Source organism: Thermobia domestica, chromosome 16 (assembly GCF_964235325.1).
Source record: "Thermobia domestica chromosome 16, izTheDome1.hap1.1, whole genome shotgun sequence".
In the NCBI taxonomy this organism is placed as follows: domain Eukaryota; kingdom Metazoa; phylum Arthropoda; class Insecta; order Zygentoma; family Lepismatidae; genus Thermobia; species Thermobia domestica.
The window spans coordinates 122,453,319-122,467,174 of NC_137469.1; the positions used below are offsets into that span (position 1 = coordinate 122,453,319).

A 13,856-nucleotide genomic window follows, 5' to 3' on the forward strand; every position below is an offset into this window, starting at 1 on the left:
ATACCTGCACGCACTGTTGCAATCTAAGGGTTAAGTTCCATAGGCGGGCCTCAAAATTAAAAGATTTACGGGGAAACTGATAGATTTAGTGAAATTTAAGTACATTACAATCGAAAAACTGACTGATAAAAGTTCTCATTGTTCGGCTCCTAATTATGGAGAAAAATAAAGTCGATCTTTGGACTTCTATACGAAGGGGCGTAGTAATGGCATAATACGTAAATTTTAACTGACAATAGAGCATAATGTGTCAGTGTTTCAAAGCCACATACAAAGTATGATGTAACAAAAGAGAGAAAGGTGCCGAACGATTCTAGTAACACTCGATAATGCCCAGGGCTGCAATTGATTGGAACATGCGAGGCACTTGGTTAAGGGGACGCCAGGAAGGGCAATATGTACGCATTGAAGGAGCGTCAAATTCCATGTTTACTTCGGCTGACACAAACCCTAGTCGCGGGCCTGATAGCGTTCCACAAGGTTATAGCCCCTTCAGGACTAGGCGCTATCCTATTTTAGGAGGAGCATAAATTTGTAAAATCTACAGAAAAATAAGTCAATTGATTTTCCAATAGGATTGTTTAAGTAATCAAAATATATTAGGATCTTACGTCCCATATGTATAATAACGTAGAAATACGAATTTCGAAGTGTGCATCTTACCATGTAGTAGTCCATAAGAAAGGTATGAAATGTCGTGTTACGTGAAGCAGGTTGCAAAGTAATTGCAAAGCGGTGTCGTACGCAAGACATGTGATATTATGCCATGTGAAGTTTTTTCCCATAATGCTCGTTTATGTGTATAGTATTGTTGACGTGTCTGCTTCCTACGGAGGCACACCCGCGCGGTTTCCCTGCTACGCCCCTGAACTAACTCGCTTAGACAGCATTAGTATTTTTAGTCGCCACCTAACAGAAGTTAACTTGTGTTTTTAAATTGTGGTTAAGTGCTATATCGCTGGACTAATTTTACGAAATTTACCAGCTCAACTGGAGAATTTATTTAAGTTTGTGAGGAAAAATGAGTGAAAGTCAAGTAAGGAGAATAGTAAAAGTTAAGAAAATGGTAGTTTTTGATGTAAGCGGCACTGTGTGTGGAAGAGGATAGACTATTTCGCAAAGAGGTACACTTGTTATGATACAGTGGCGCGAAAGGCAGTGTGGAAATGGCATACCATGTGTGAGTTATATAGAAGTATTCAGAAATAACGAGCGACAGTTAAGAGATTGTTGCACACGATTTTCTTCTTGAAATTGCAAAAGTTCACAAGCTTCCGTTTTGAAGGTAAGTGACTTCTAACTCAACGGCAATCTATTTCCGCAGAATGTAAGAAGAGATACTTCATATCTATAAGTGTAGCGTTACTAGTATGAAACCATGACAAGTGCTATTGAAATTTGTGATTGCCAAAACTCACATGTTTTCACTATCCTCGCTTACGCGTATACCCGCCGTCGCTGACGCGCCCGCTCCCTTCCTACACCCCCTCTACCGGGTCACCAGTTTCGCCCTGCCCTGACTTGTTTAAATAGTATTCGCGCTTTTTTTTTTTTACTGGCCACCTAGCACAGGTTGGTTTGCGTTGCACTGTAGTTTTTACGGAGCAAGACGTTTGGGCGCAAAGCCGTATGCCTAAATAGGTTAATCTACTTAAATGGGTTTCAATATATTTCGTAACTAGAACCCGGACGTTATGCACAAAACCCCCTGAAAATAGGCACTAATATGTCAAACATTAATAAATATCTGCATAACTTAAAATTTAAAAGAAAAATTGAAAGGTGGAATTTGATCCTAATTTTCTTTAAAAAGCCACCTTTAAAAACTCTAAATTTTCGTTGTTATAGTATGTCCTATGGTAAACAGTCACTGGAAGTCTCAGTTGCATTAAAGGTTTGGTTTAGTTTTAGTAAATTTTTGTATAACACAGAAGGAAAAATATATATATATTTAGGGGTCCAATTATTTTGTTTCTAGAATGATATATCCTAATATCAGGAAAATCGGAGCCTGTGACCTGCAATTTTTTTTTTCAGTATGAATCTGCATTGGACTTTTGCGTAAAACCCACATAAAAAAACACAATAAAACCCAAAAAAGCGCACCTCAAAAAATACACTTGAAAAATTGGATTGAAATAATAATCTTAAAACGAATATAGTTACTTTCTTTAATTGTAGTTCTTAGTGTATGTCTAGCTTCAAAATTGACTTAAAATATGTATTCACCACTAGAACAGGACACCAAAACTTCCCACTAAAAAGTGGGCCCGTGTCCTAGTGTTCCTGAGAGTTTCCATTTTAAGTGGGGAAGGAAGGCATTTTCTATAATTTGAAAGCGTTGTTGTCTGTTTCGGTTACGGTTAAGCAGTTTGAAATTAATTTCTAAACATACAATATCTAGTACCTATCTTGAGCTGAGATTTTTATATTACTTTGATTCAAGCGCGTATCCTAGGAAAAGTAGAGAAAGTTCAAAATTCATGTTAAAAAAAAAAAATGTTACGAGCCCGCCAATGTAGAAAGATGAAACTTGGTATATAAATTCCTCATTAAAATAAGTTGGCATAGGTCGTCTTAAGGAGACGAGCGGTTAATTTTTCAAGTTTCCTTTGTTCATATTCAAGGCGATGTTGTCTATTGTTTGTGATCGCATCACGGGGAAACGGTTTGAAATGAATTTTGGAACAGTTCATTATTATTATTTATTTGTTATTTTAAATAAAGGACAGATCGTGATGGAAGGAAAGGGGCTCAAAGTGTCAGTCAAAATGACAGTATCTCGTGAGCACGTCAAGTTTAGAAGAGCACGTCAAATTCTATATATAAATACCTCACTAAAAATAAGGGGATACTTCACTTCCTGTTTTTCAAAATTTTAGTTTTAAGGGAAGAAAGAGGGTATTTTCTGTAATTTCTACCTCAAATTTAATGTCAGTTGTTTGTGATCATGTCACGGAAAATGGTTGAATAGCTTGAAATGAGTTTTAGAACATAGTACCTACCCCAAGTTGGTACATTATCATGTAACTTTCCTTAAAGGAGGTAGGAGAAAGGGGGAGGTAGCTTTCCTAAGGGAGAAGGGAGTTAAAAATTCATGCCAGAAGTAGAATATCTTACTACACTTGTATTGATATGCGAATCTAAGGGAGAGGAGGCTCAAACGCTTTCCTTGAACCTAATTCTCCCGTGCAAAGAACGGGTACTTCAGCTAGTATGGAATCAAAACATTTCGTTTGTTAGATACTTGGGTATTAATATAAAGATATAAAATGTCTTTCTCCATGTGTCAGTTAATTACAAATCGAGAACGCTTCACTTGAAAAAGGAAATTATTAAAAATAAACCTCTATCTTCTCAAAACCAACGGCAATTAGATTGTGGAACTCTCTAATTCTTCTTGCGTATCTCATGGAGTATGTGAAGCACAGCACAATTATTTTGTCACAAAATCCCTTTAATCATAAAATCTGTTGTAAGAAACCAAATTGGCAACTGAAAATGAGAAAAAATCCCCATTCCTAACATTTCAGTTTTTAAAAAACAAACTTTTTATTTCTTTTAGAAACAGAATATCCATTCAATAAAGTCATTTTTTATCTCCAGCTCCTGAACTTGAGGTACTATCCCAGTATTTGCCTGGCTTGTTTTGAGTGATAATCAGGACGCCTGGCTCAGGGATTTGAATCTTAAGTGTAAGAGGGGATTTTATTGCTATTCTGTATTCGATAAAATTATCTACCTCTTTGTTACTCTAGAAAATTTGTACTCCTTTCTTTCTAGAAATCAAAATATAAGCGAGTGTCAGTGGCGTAGTGTCCCATGCAACGCGTATTGGATTTTACGCATTCCCTGTCCATTATTTTTCTTTCTTTTTTGTTATTTCTAAGTTTAGTTCAATGCCTCATGATTACACATCAGGGCTAAGGGAGACTGTGATGTGAATAATAATGGTGGCATGACGAAAGGTAGGAAACGGGAGAGCCCCGAGAAAACCCATTCACACCATGTTTGTCCACCACAAAACGAACTTGGCGGAAGCTGGGATCGAACAAGGAACCGGCGCCAGACGTGAACCACCGTGGTCCACAAGGAAATTTCATAGTTTCATTTGTGTAGTAGAATATATATACTTAAATGGTATTATAAGTAGGAATATGGTTTTAAATATACGTATAAAATTTAATAAAGCCCAATTTTGCCCAATAAAATCCAATTTTACCTAATAAAACCCACTGGGCTTTTTTTTTTAAAAAAGAAAAAACCTGGGTTTTTCACAACCCTGACGTAAAGGAATAGGCATTTTGGATATTCGTAACTTCATTGCTATTCCTAACTTTGTATTACTGTTTATTACTATGTATTTGCAACAGAGACAACTGGAAAGAAAACAACAGTGAAATATAACAGATATTGATTAATATATTTTCGCCTTATGTTAAAATTATCATGACATTATCATTCCATGACGGAATTATGGGCCAAACCCCACAAGTATCCTACAATGTCAACAGTTTCAAAATTCTGTACAATAGAATATATTCTTCTTTTATTGGCGACTCTTCTCCTCGAAGCAGTGTCTCATACACTAATTCCTGCTTTTTTGTGTCCTCCGAAGTGCATTAATAAAGCGCCAAATCGACGGATGGTGCATCTGAAGCTCCGATTGCAGTCCACAATGAGCTACTTCGGCGTGGTGTTCATTCTTGACTATGGTCTGTCTTACAAATTCTACATCCTTATTGGAAATAATGTTGTTGTTCTTGTACCATGCGTTTTAATAATTTATTATAGAAGAATGTGCAAAAATGAAAACATGTACAATTGTACACATTTTAAGATGAATTCTATAATGTCTGACTCGAAAAATCAAGTACGCTACACAGTGCAGTACGAATATATAGTCGCATCTTTAAAATAACTGAACATTAACAAAAAGGCGCGTTTTTTAAACAAATTACATTTCTTTATTACATATGTCTTATTTTATTAAAAAGAAATTTATTGAAAAGAACTAAGCCACATAGCACGGAGTACGGATATCGCGACCCGGATAGTCAAGAGTCTGCTGCATTTCTTTCCAATTTTTTTCAAATGATAGAGGCAAGTTGTGGATGCTATCCAGAAACTTTGTTGTGTTCAAGATTTTATCTTTTAGTTTTTGCAAAATTATCTGTGGAAGTAATTCGAAATTTCCAGTGTCTAAAACACCCAGACACTACTTAAGAAATACACTATATAACATATATAGGTAGGTGAAGCTATTTGGAAAAAAGCGTCCAAACGGAAGCGCCTAAATATCTGTGCCCAAATGTCATGGACCCAGTTTTTATGCACCTAACCTAATGTAACGCAATCTAATGTAACTTAACCTAATCCAACCAAATATAACCGAATGCAGTGCATTTTGGTACTTTTTTCGATTTTCAAATTGGTCCGGCGATACTGCACTAATGCCTTAAATTAGTTTGTGTTTTGTATACGGTAGCTTTTACGTTATGTTATATCGTCCCTCATAGTGATAAGGCAAATAAACGAGTTTATAACTGCATAAAAATATTGATTTTTTTCTTTCTGAATATAGCAGAGTTTGCACCATTGAACTGTTAACAGGGACATACTAATTTTACGCAATAATATTATGCATACGTGTTTAGCAAAGAATAAACATAAGCATAAAATTAACAAATATTTGGGAAATACAATTACCGGTATAGATAGAGAAATGTAACAGGAGTAATTGAGCACGATATATTACAACCATAACTAATTACAAAGAGCGTGCAGTTCAAGTTTACGCACATTTCAAATAATTGTTAAAAAATATAATTCTGTCACTACTTTCGTCCTTATTGTTCTCCAAAAGATTTGCGCGGGTTCACTCGAGTATACGGTTCTACCAAAAAGAAAATTCGGTAAAATACGATTGAAACATTTTTCGTGAAGGTATGAGTGCCGAGAGGACAAGTCTTTACTTTGGCCATTTCATTGAACTGAATTGTTCAATGAACCGATTCATAAAGAACGTTCCTCGGAACAGTTCGTTAAATATCACCAAGAACCAATTCCTTATAACATTTCATATTTCAAGTATTAATACATATAGAACTAACGAGGAATTTCCATAAACCGTGAGAGTTGAATTTTGATGAAAATCAGTGACAAGATTCGGTTTGGCGTGTATCTATCTAGTTTGGCGTTGCTAAGTAACGTAGTAATAGCAACTCGATGAGCAATTACTTAGTTGAGCTGCTACACCGAGGCCATCTTGAAATCCAGTAGGCAATGTCTAAGAATAGGGCATCTATGTGGGAGTACTTCCAGTGCATGATCGCCATTTTGATAGGCGCCATATTAAATCGCGGTCAAATATGATAAATGGCAAGGGGGTCATGTATTTATCAAATAGCACTGGATTTTACTCCTGAATCCATTTCCATAACCAAAGTTTACATATCTGTTTTCAGTTCAAAGTTAAGAGCTCCCTCACCCATAGGAACATATAAAACTGCCCGAGTTAGATTTGTGTTATGAAACGCGGTCGTGTGAACACTTGCAGGGTTTTAACTAATGCAGTAGTAGTCATTTGATGTACAATAGCCACTATACCAACCAGCTCTTGAGCCTAGTGAGAGAAACAGTTAATTCAATTGAAATGCCTGTAGTGAAAAATGGAATAGCAAAATGCTACAAACTATACCTATGTCGAAGCGCCCTATATATATGTGTCGAAGTTATTTTACTTTAGAAGGATATGTTTCGAAGTTATTAGAAGATTAATAGAAAAATAATATAAACTGGTGCACATAAGCAAATATTAACCTAATAACCTTTTGTTCTTCCGCTGTGATGATAGAGATACATAACGAAGTGATTAACACAGCATCGTGGAGCAGTACAAACACTTAACAAATGTACTTTCGTCACAATCTTCATGACCACAGACACTATTTTCTACTTGCAACATAGTCTCCAGAACATTTGCAAATGAACTAACTACTGCTCTTGTGACATACCCACATTTCTGCCATACATATGCAAGCATGTCCTTTAGAACTGGCACACAAAATTGATGATACATAACAGAATGCATGCTCATTATGAAAATTCTGTCATATAACTTGTTCAGTGTACCATAAATAATGAATTTATGTCAAAAATAATCCTCAAGTCTCCGAATTACAAGCTTATACCGCCGAAAAAAGTATACATCAAGAGGCTGAATAAATTTGGTGGTCTTTGGGGGGGGGGGGGTAACTTCAGCACAAATGTTTTCTCCCATGTAACAATTCTTGCACGTCTTCACCCGTTTGTCCACTCCACGAGTAAAACAACAGCAGGGAATCCTCTTTCACATCAAGAATAAACACGTCTTTTAGCCACCGTTTGACGTGTTCGCGAGTGAGTTTACCCGATTTGCTCGCAATCAATACCAATGTTGAAAGGTCTGTCTAGCTAACTGTTGTTTTACTTTGAGTCCGAACACGCCCTTAGGCTCCTGGAAACATATATATGGGAAATGGGTACTGGTGAAATGTGAATTTGGATGGTGTATGCGTTGGACACGGTGTCAAAGACTGAACGACTGCTGTAGCATGTTTCCCTCCTATTTCTGACATAGTTCTACCAGAGGTCACTTCGTACTCAAACCTAGATTGATCAGTATTAAAGATGCATTCACCGTTGTATGGTTTCTCATGAACTATTTTATTAATTTTAATCACAAAATTTTGGGCATTATCAAGTAATTCACCTTCGTTTTCAACATCTTTCTTCATTCATTGTTCAATGTGTCAGCGATAAACCGATTTTATTTAGACAAACTGACAAATACATTAAAGTATATTAATTTCGTAATATGGACGGTAAGTTATAGCTTGTCAAGTATGAGTATTGCAAAGGAACGCTATATACTGCAACAATGAGGGTCTTTGCGTAAGGTTTCAAGATTGGACAAGAAAACCTAACACACTATAATGGACCATGCAAAACTGCCTAAAACAGATTTTTGATTTGATTCAGTTTAACGTCCCACACTTATGCCTGCTACGCTAAAGGAGACGTGGACTTACTGATTATAGTGGAATCCGAACCATTTTGGTGGTTCAACTAATATGCACCGGTTATATCATTTTTCTAATATATATCCGAACTTCCCTTTGGTATCCTTTGCTTGTCAGTACTATTAAACGTATGTTTCATCGAACACCAATCTATTCCATCGCGCTTCGAAATAGGTATAATTTGTACATGCTGCTATTCCATTTTTCACTGCAGGCATTTCAATTTAATTAACGATTTCTCTCACTAGGCTCAAGACCTGATTGGTATAGTGGCTATTGTACCTCAAGTGACTACTACTGCATTAGTTAAAACCCTGCAAATGTTCACACGACCGCGTTTCATAACACCCCAATGGCAGAACTTTCTTTGTCTTTCTGTGATGAGCTTTTGTAAGCCAAAAATTTTCTGCAGAATTCCTGCAGAAGAAACACTTGTGATTCTTAAAAATACGCCTTACGAGATGTAAAAAACAGTTGAAACTATACTTATGCGAGTCGTCCGTGCATTTAAGACATCCACACCTAGTAGGAATGTTTTTACACTTTTCTGTTGGCTATATATATATATATATATTTCCTCTGGCAATTTTCTGCACAGGCACGGCAAATTTTTTGCGATTACATGCAGATCGCGGCAGGTTCTGCTATGGGGCATAACACAAATCTAATTCGGGCAGTTTTATGTGTTCCTGTAGGTGAAGATGCTCTTAACTTTGAAGTGGAAAGAGATATGTAAACTTTAGTTACGGAAATGGATTCAGGAGTAAATTCCAGTGCTATTTGATACCTCACAAAACAGGGTTGGCTGGTTTAAACCAAAAAACAAAAAATGTTCGTAAAAGTGTAAGTGTTTGTAAAATCTCGATGAACACACATTTGTGGGTTATCACGTTTCACTCCCGTATATTATTCGTATTATATTCAGACCTAAATTTCCCATTCATTACTCAAAAAGATTATACTACAAAAGCAACTCTTTTTTTATAAGTTTATAAATGTTTATTTTGTGATTTTCTGTAGTTATTATTGTTATGTAATTGCAATCGAAGAAAAATTCTAAATATTGTTTCGTTTCAATGTTTACTATTGATAAAATACATCGAAAATGCCGTACTTTTTGTGTGGGGGGAGGGGGGGGGTCATACAGACCTCACGAGAGGCCTTTAGTGAAATAAGTATCTTTGGTATCTATTTATGTATAAATGAGTCTGAGCCAAAGTGGACTCAAACAATTCGTATCTTTATTCACTTTTCTTATTGATATGCAGATTAAGTCGGTGTATTTCTTTAATTTGGACCAATAAAAGTCGTTATTAACTAACTTGAACTAAATTAGTTCTTCTGTACTCCGTAGTACTTTGAAATTGTTCATATGTAATTCTGTGTAATGGTTTCACTTGTGCAACAGTTTATCTTTTTGTCCTTCTGAAATTAGTCTTGACAGTTATATTAAGAAGCATGTAAAGATCAGTACAACGTTCTTTTTTATTAGGATTCCTTCGTGAGTGAGTCGGCAGACGTATCGCATTTGTGGCCAATTAGTCCTGGTTCCGAGTTCAAATGGAGGACAATTTCTCTCGGATGTAAATCGAGAAGCGGTTTTTATTCCGCTTTAAGCTTATGTGACCCCTTCCAGCATAACTCGGTTGTCGCATAATAACATCAAGGCGAAAGAAACTTATTTCTGTCCATATATGATATGAATATATAGAGCAAATTATTTAAACCATAAAAACCTGGTTTAAACCAAAAAAACCGGTTTATTTGTTTTTTTTTTAAATAAAAACCATGGTTTTTGCCAACCCTGCCACAAAACCGCCCCCCCTGGCATTTATCATATCTGACCGCGATTCAACATGGCGATCATGCACTGGAAGTACTCCCACATATAGATGCCCAATTCTTGGACACTGCCTACTGGATTTTAAGATGGCATCGGTGTAGCAGCTCAACGGAGCATTTGCGCATCGAGTGACTATTACTTCGTTACTCAGCAACTCGAACTGCATCTTGTCACTAGTTTTCATCAAAATTCAACTCTCACGGTTTATGGACCTTCCTCGTAAGCGAACGTCGTATCGTATCAGTTCTAAATTAACAAAACTTGAAATACATTACGTATTAAATAATAGATGAAACCAGAACAAAAACCACCACGCTTTTATAACGAAAAAAAGGGGAAAAACCCCTCTTAAAAAGAGAAAAGAAATTGAGGGGCGCAAGCCCTCTTGACCTCATTACGGTTTCAAAAACGACAATTAACGTACAGTGGAAATTTCACATAAATATATACTTAAAATGAAACAACAGCAAACGAAACCAAACCAATATACATCAACGGAAAAAATAATACAAAGTAAATACCTGATATTTTAATGCTGCGTGTACAATTCCACAGCATGCTTCATAAATAATACTTTTGCCTATTGCTGTAATTGGAACAAAATTTCCTATTCTATAAATAATATCCAAACTGCAACATCATCCCTTCTGACCCACGCGTGCAGCTCAAATGACTCCAAAAATTCTCAATAGTTTGCGTATATGCCCCGATTACAACGTCAACCAAGTTATAAGAATAGTTCACAGTCAAACGCTTTCACTGACCACTATCTAATGACGAGTAACCTTTCCAGCAATCCGTACTTAATACAAGGCCAAATGAACATTCATGAATAATATCCTTATACCTCGTAACTACAAACATAAACAAAGTAAAAGAATCTCACGTACTTCCTACCTAGATCCACTAATAAAACTGCCACTGCATTGTTTCTGCTCTTTCTATCAAACACTGCAACTCCTTTTAAGGTCCAATAATTTTACAGTGCAACAGTCATTATCGCGCACTAATTTCGACAACCTATAAAAATTTAAATATCATATCACTCCTTTACCGAAAAAAAAAAAAAATTAAAAAATCCTATTTGACACTGACATCATGTTGACAATAAGAGCCTAGCAACGAACCACCTACACCTACAACTAACCACGTGAAACATTGCACGGTGACACAGGATGACGTCACACCATATCCATAATTCCCCGTTCAAACAAAAAACATCATCTGCATAACACCACATACCACACGCCTTGATACTAGCAACCAAGTTAGCGGAACAGGTAAGCTCTCAAAACCGGAACCGAAAGATCAAATCACTGAATCGAAAAAATGAATGAATTGGCAAAAGTAAAGACTTGCCAATGAGAGTGTGAATATAAGTAATTTCTGTCAGCATATTGAAATGAATATTGAATGATAGTGAAAGTATTGCAAGTGTAAGTGTGCTTTTCCTCTATCCTCGTTTTTGTGTACACACCATCGCTGACGTGCCTGCTCTCTACGAACGCAATGTCTCAGTACTGCTCCGCTCCTGCACTGACTTGGTTAGGTAGAACTCGTGGTTTTTAGTGGCCACCTAGCACAGGCTGGTTCATGTTTTATGCACTGTTCGTTTTTATGCCATACGTCCACACTGTATTTATACTTAGCCCTCCTGAAGTCAGTGTGCAGAGTAATGGAGCTTCTCATTTAGTGTATGGTCTGCTAAAAGAAATACAAAGCTCTAGCCCAAACTGGAAATGTAAGTGACTTGGTAGCCATTTGAGCTAGGCGAAAAGACAATATCCCACTTATGATAGATGAAGTTCAAGAAGACCACAAGACGTAACTGTAGAGAAATTACAATACTTTAACAATTTGCATAAAAATGACTGCAGCGTTCATGTCATAAAAACCAGATTGCAACAAACACAAATCAACCTGGGCTAGGTGGTCACTAAAAGTAAGAATCTTGCCTAACTTAGTCAAAGGAGGACAAAGCGGTGTGTCCGCGCGGTAGGGCGAAAGTATAAACCCCGAAAAACGCAGGCACATCAGCAACGGTGTGTATGTTTGTAAGAAAAGGTAAGAAAACATGTGTTTTCGCAGAGATGCGAGTTCCTATAACACTCGTCATGCTTTTACACTAGTAACCTGACACTGGTACACATAAAATACAGCTGTATTGCTTACTATTTAATCCTGCCGCCAGCAGAGTCTTGGGTGAATATTTAGCAGGCGGCATCCAGAAGTTCAAAACAATACAAAATTTGCAGAAGAAATAGAAGTTACAAGTACTTAGACCATGTATAACCTAACCTAAACTACCTAGTCGTACTATAAACACTAGACCCAACATTGGAAGTGAATTATTATGAATGTGTTAAAGATACTTTAATATCCTTAATGTATAGGTTACTTACAAGTCTAACATATAGCACCAATTACTTTTCAAATTGGTCACCTTTGGCCTGCTTTGAGCCCTGACCTCAACCCGTTGAACTACAAGTTGTGGTCAGTGTTTGAGGGCATGGTATGTAAGAAGAGACATGCAAATATTGGCACTCTGGATCTTTCCCTGGTGAAGGCAGTGGCTGGTTTCCCTATAGAGACAATGCGTAATGGATGAGTGAACGGGGCTACACTTTCACGAATACACTTTTTCTATGACAGCTCAACTCACAATGATATACTCCACTCTTTTGCACAGTTTTTAAGGTCGCAGTCGGGAAGGTTCTAGAACACAGATTCTCCTTCCCATTTAGCTGTAATAAAGACAGAAAACAACGTGCCCTACGGGCCTCTAACCCGCCTTCACTCGCTAACGCTCGCTCGGCAATACTATATGAATTTAATATTAAACCTTCATACAGAAAAAAACCAACCTGCTACAAATTATATGGGGGGACCAGTGTTCTAGAACCTTCTCGACTGCGACCTTAAAAACTGGATGTACAACCTTCCTCAAAACGTGTGCCAGTATTTATGACATGACTACGGTAACTTAAACTAACCTTGTATCAATAGAAATAAGCGAACTTCTATAATTTTTTTTCGAAAATTATGGCGGACACCTACGCTAATACAATCTAGCATAAACTAGGCCTATCCTAACCTATACTAGCCTGTGAAAAACTACCGAAACTGAAACTTTTAGAAAAAAAAATAGCTGGAAACCTTCTGCCAAACATTATCCAAATTGACCAACACCACACACACACACACACACACACAAAGAAAAAAGTTTAAAACAGCTATATTGTTAGCAAAGTGTCATTGATATTTCTTACGTAACTACTCCTACCCCAAATTGGTTTCGACCAATAGAGGATAAAATCAGGAAACTCATGGTTATTTAAAACAAGAACATGGTACGATCGTCAAGTTGCATGTCTATTAACAAACCTATTAATACTGAGTAAACTACGCTATTAAAAAATACATACCTATCTGTAGTTCCAGTAGGCGTAATGGGCAACTTCACATTTGGATTAGCAAATACTGAATACGATAGGACACATCCTTACTAGACAGCTAATCACATGCTTATTAGTAATATATAGCAAATTCGGCAACAATTTTATTAATAAAATCATTTACCTCTTTTAAACTGGCTCGCGCCAAGCTTTATTTATTTTTGGTCCCTGACAACTGCTTAACTATCCTTTTTTATCCTTCCTTCCTTCCTTCTTCTTCTTCTTCTTCTTCATTATCTACAAGTCAAGATGAAAATGAAATGAAATCTTTGAGTTTTACGTCCCATGGTTATGCCGGTTAGGCTAAAGGAGACGGTGATAATGAGAGATGAGTGAAATGGTGGAATGAAGAAAGTGGGAGGAAACGGGAGTACCCCGAGAAAACCCACGAGCACAGTGTTTGTCCACCACAAAGTTCACTTGGCGGGGGCTGGGATCGAACCCGGGACCCCAAGCACCAGAGGTGAACGCTCTACCACTGTACAAGTCAAGATA

The 13,856-nt window shown here is 36.9% G+C and overlaps 1 protein-coding gene across 7 annotated transcripts in view; it reads right to left on the reverse strand.

The window, feature by feature from the left end:
- LOC145673386 (structural maintenance of chromosomes protein 6-like) overlaps positions 1–13,617 on the reverse strand; it is a 172,166-nt gene extending 158,549 nt beyond the window's left edge. Inside the window, exons 1-2 of one of the 7 annotated variants that reach the window (XM_081743041.1) lie at positions 13,486–13,616; positions 12,309–12,488 (exon numbers count right to left, since the gene is read on the reverse strand). The gene's annotated coding sequence lies outside the window, so the exon portion shown is untranslated. Of the gene's footprint in view, positions 1–12,308; positions 12,489–13,331 lie in introns of all 7 variants that reach the window. The other 6 variants (XM_081743038.1, XM_081743042.1, XM_081743037.1 and 3 more) reach the window with 6 other exon arrangements.
- Positions 13,618–13,856: the final 239 nt, after the last annotated feature.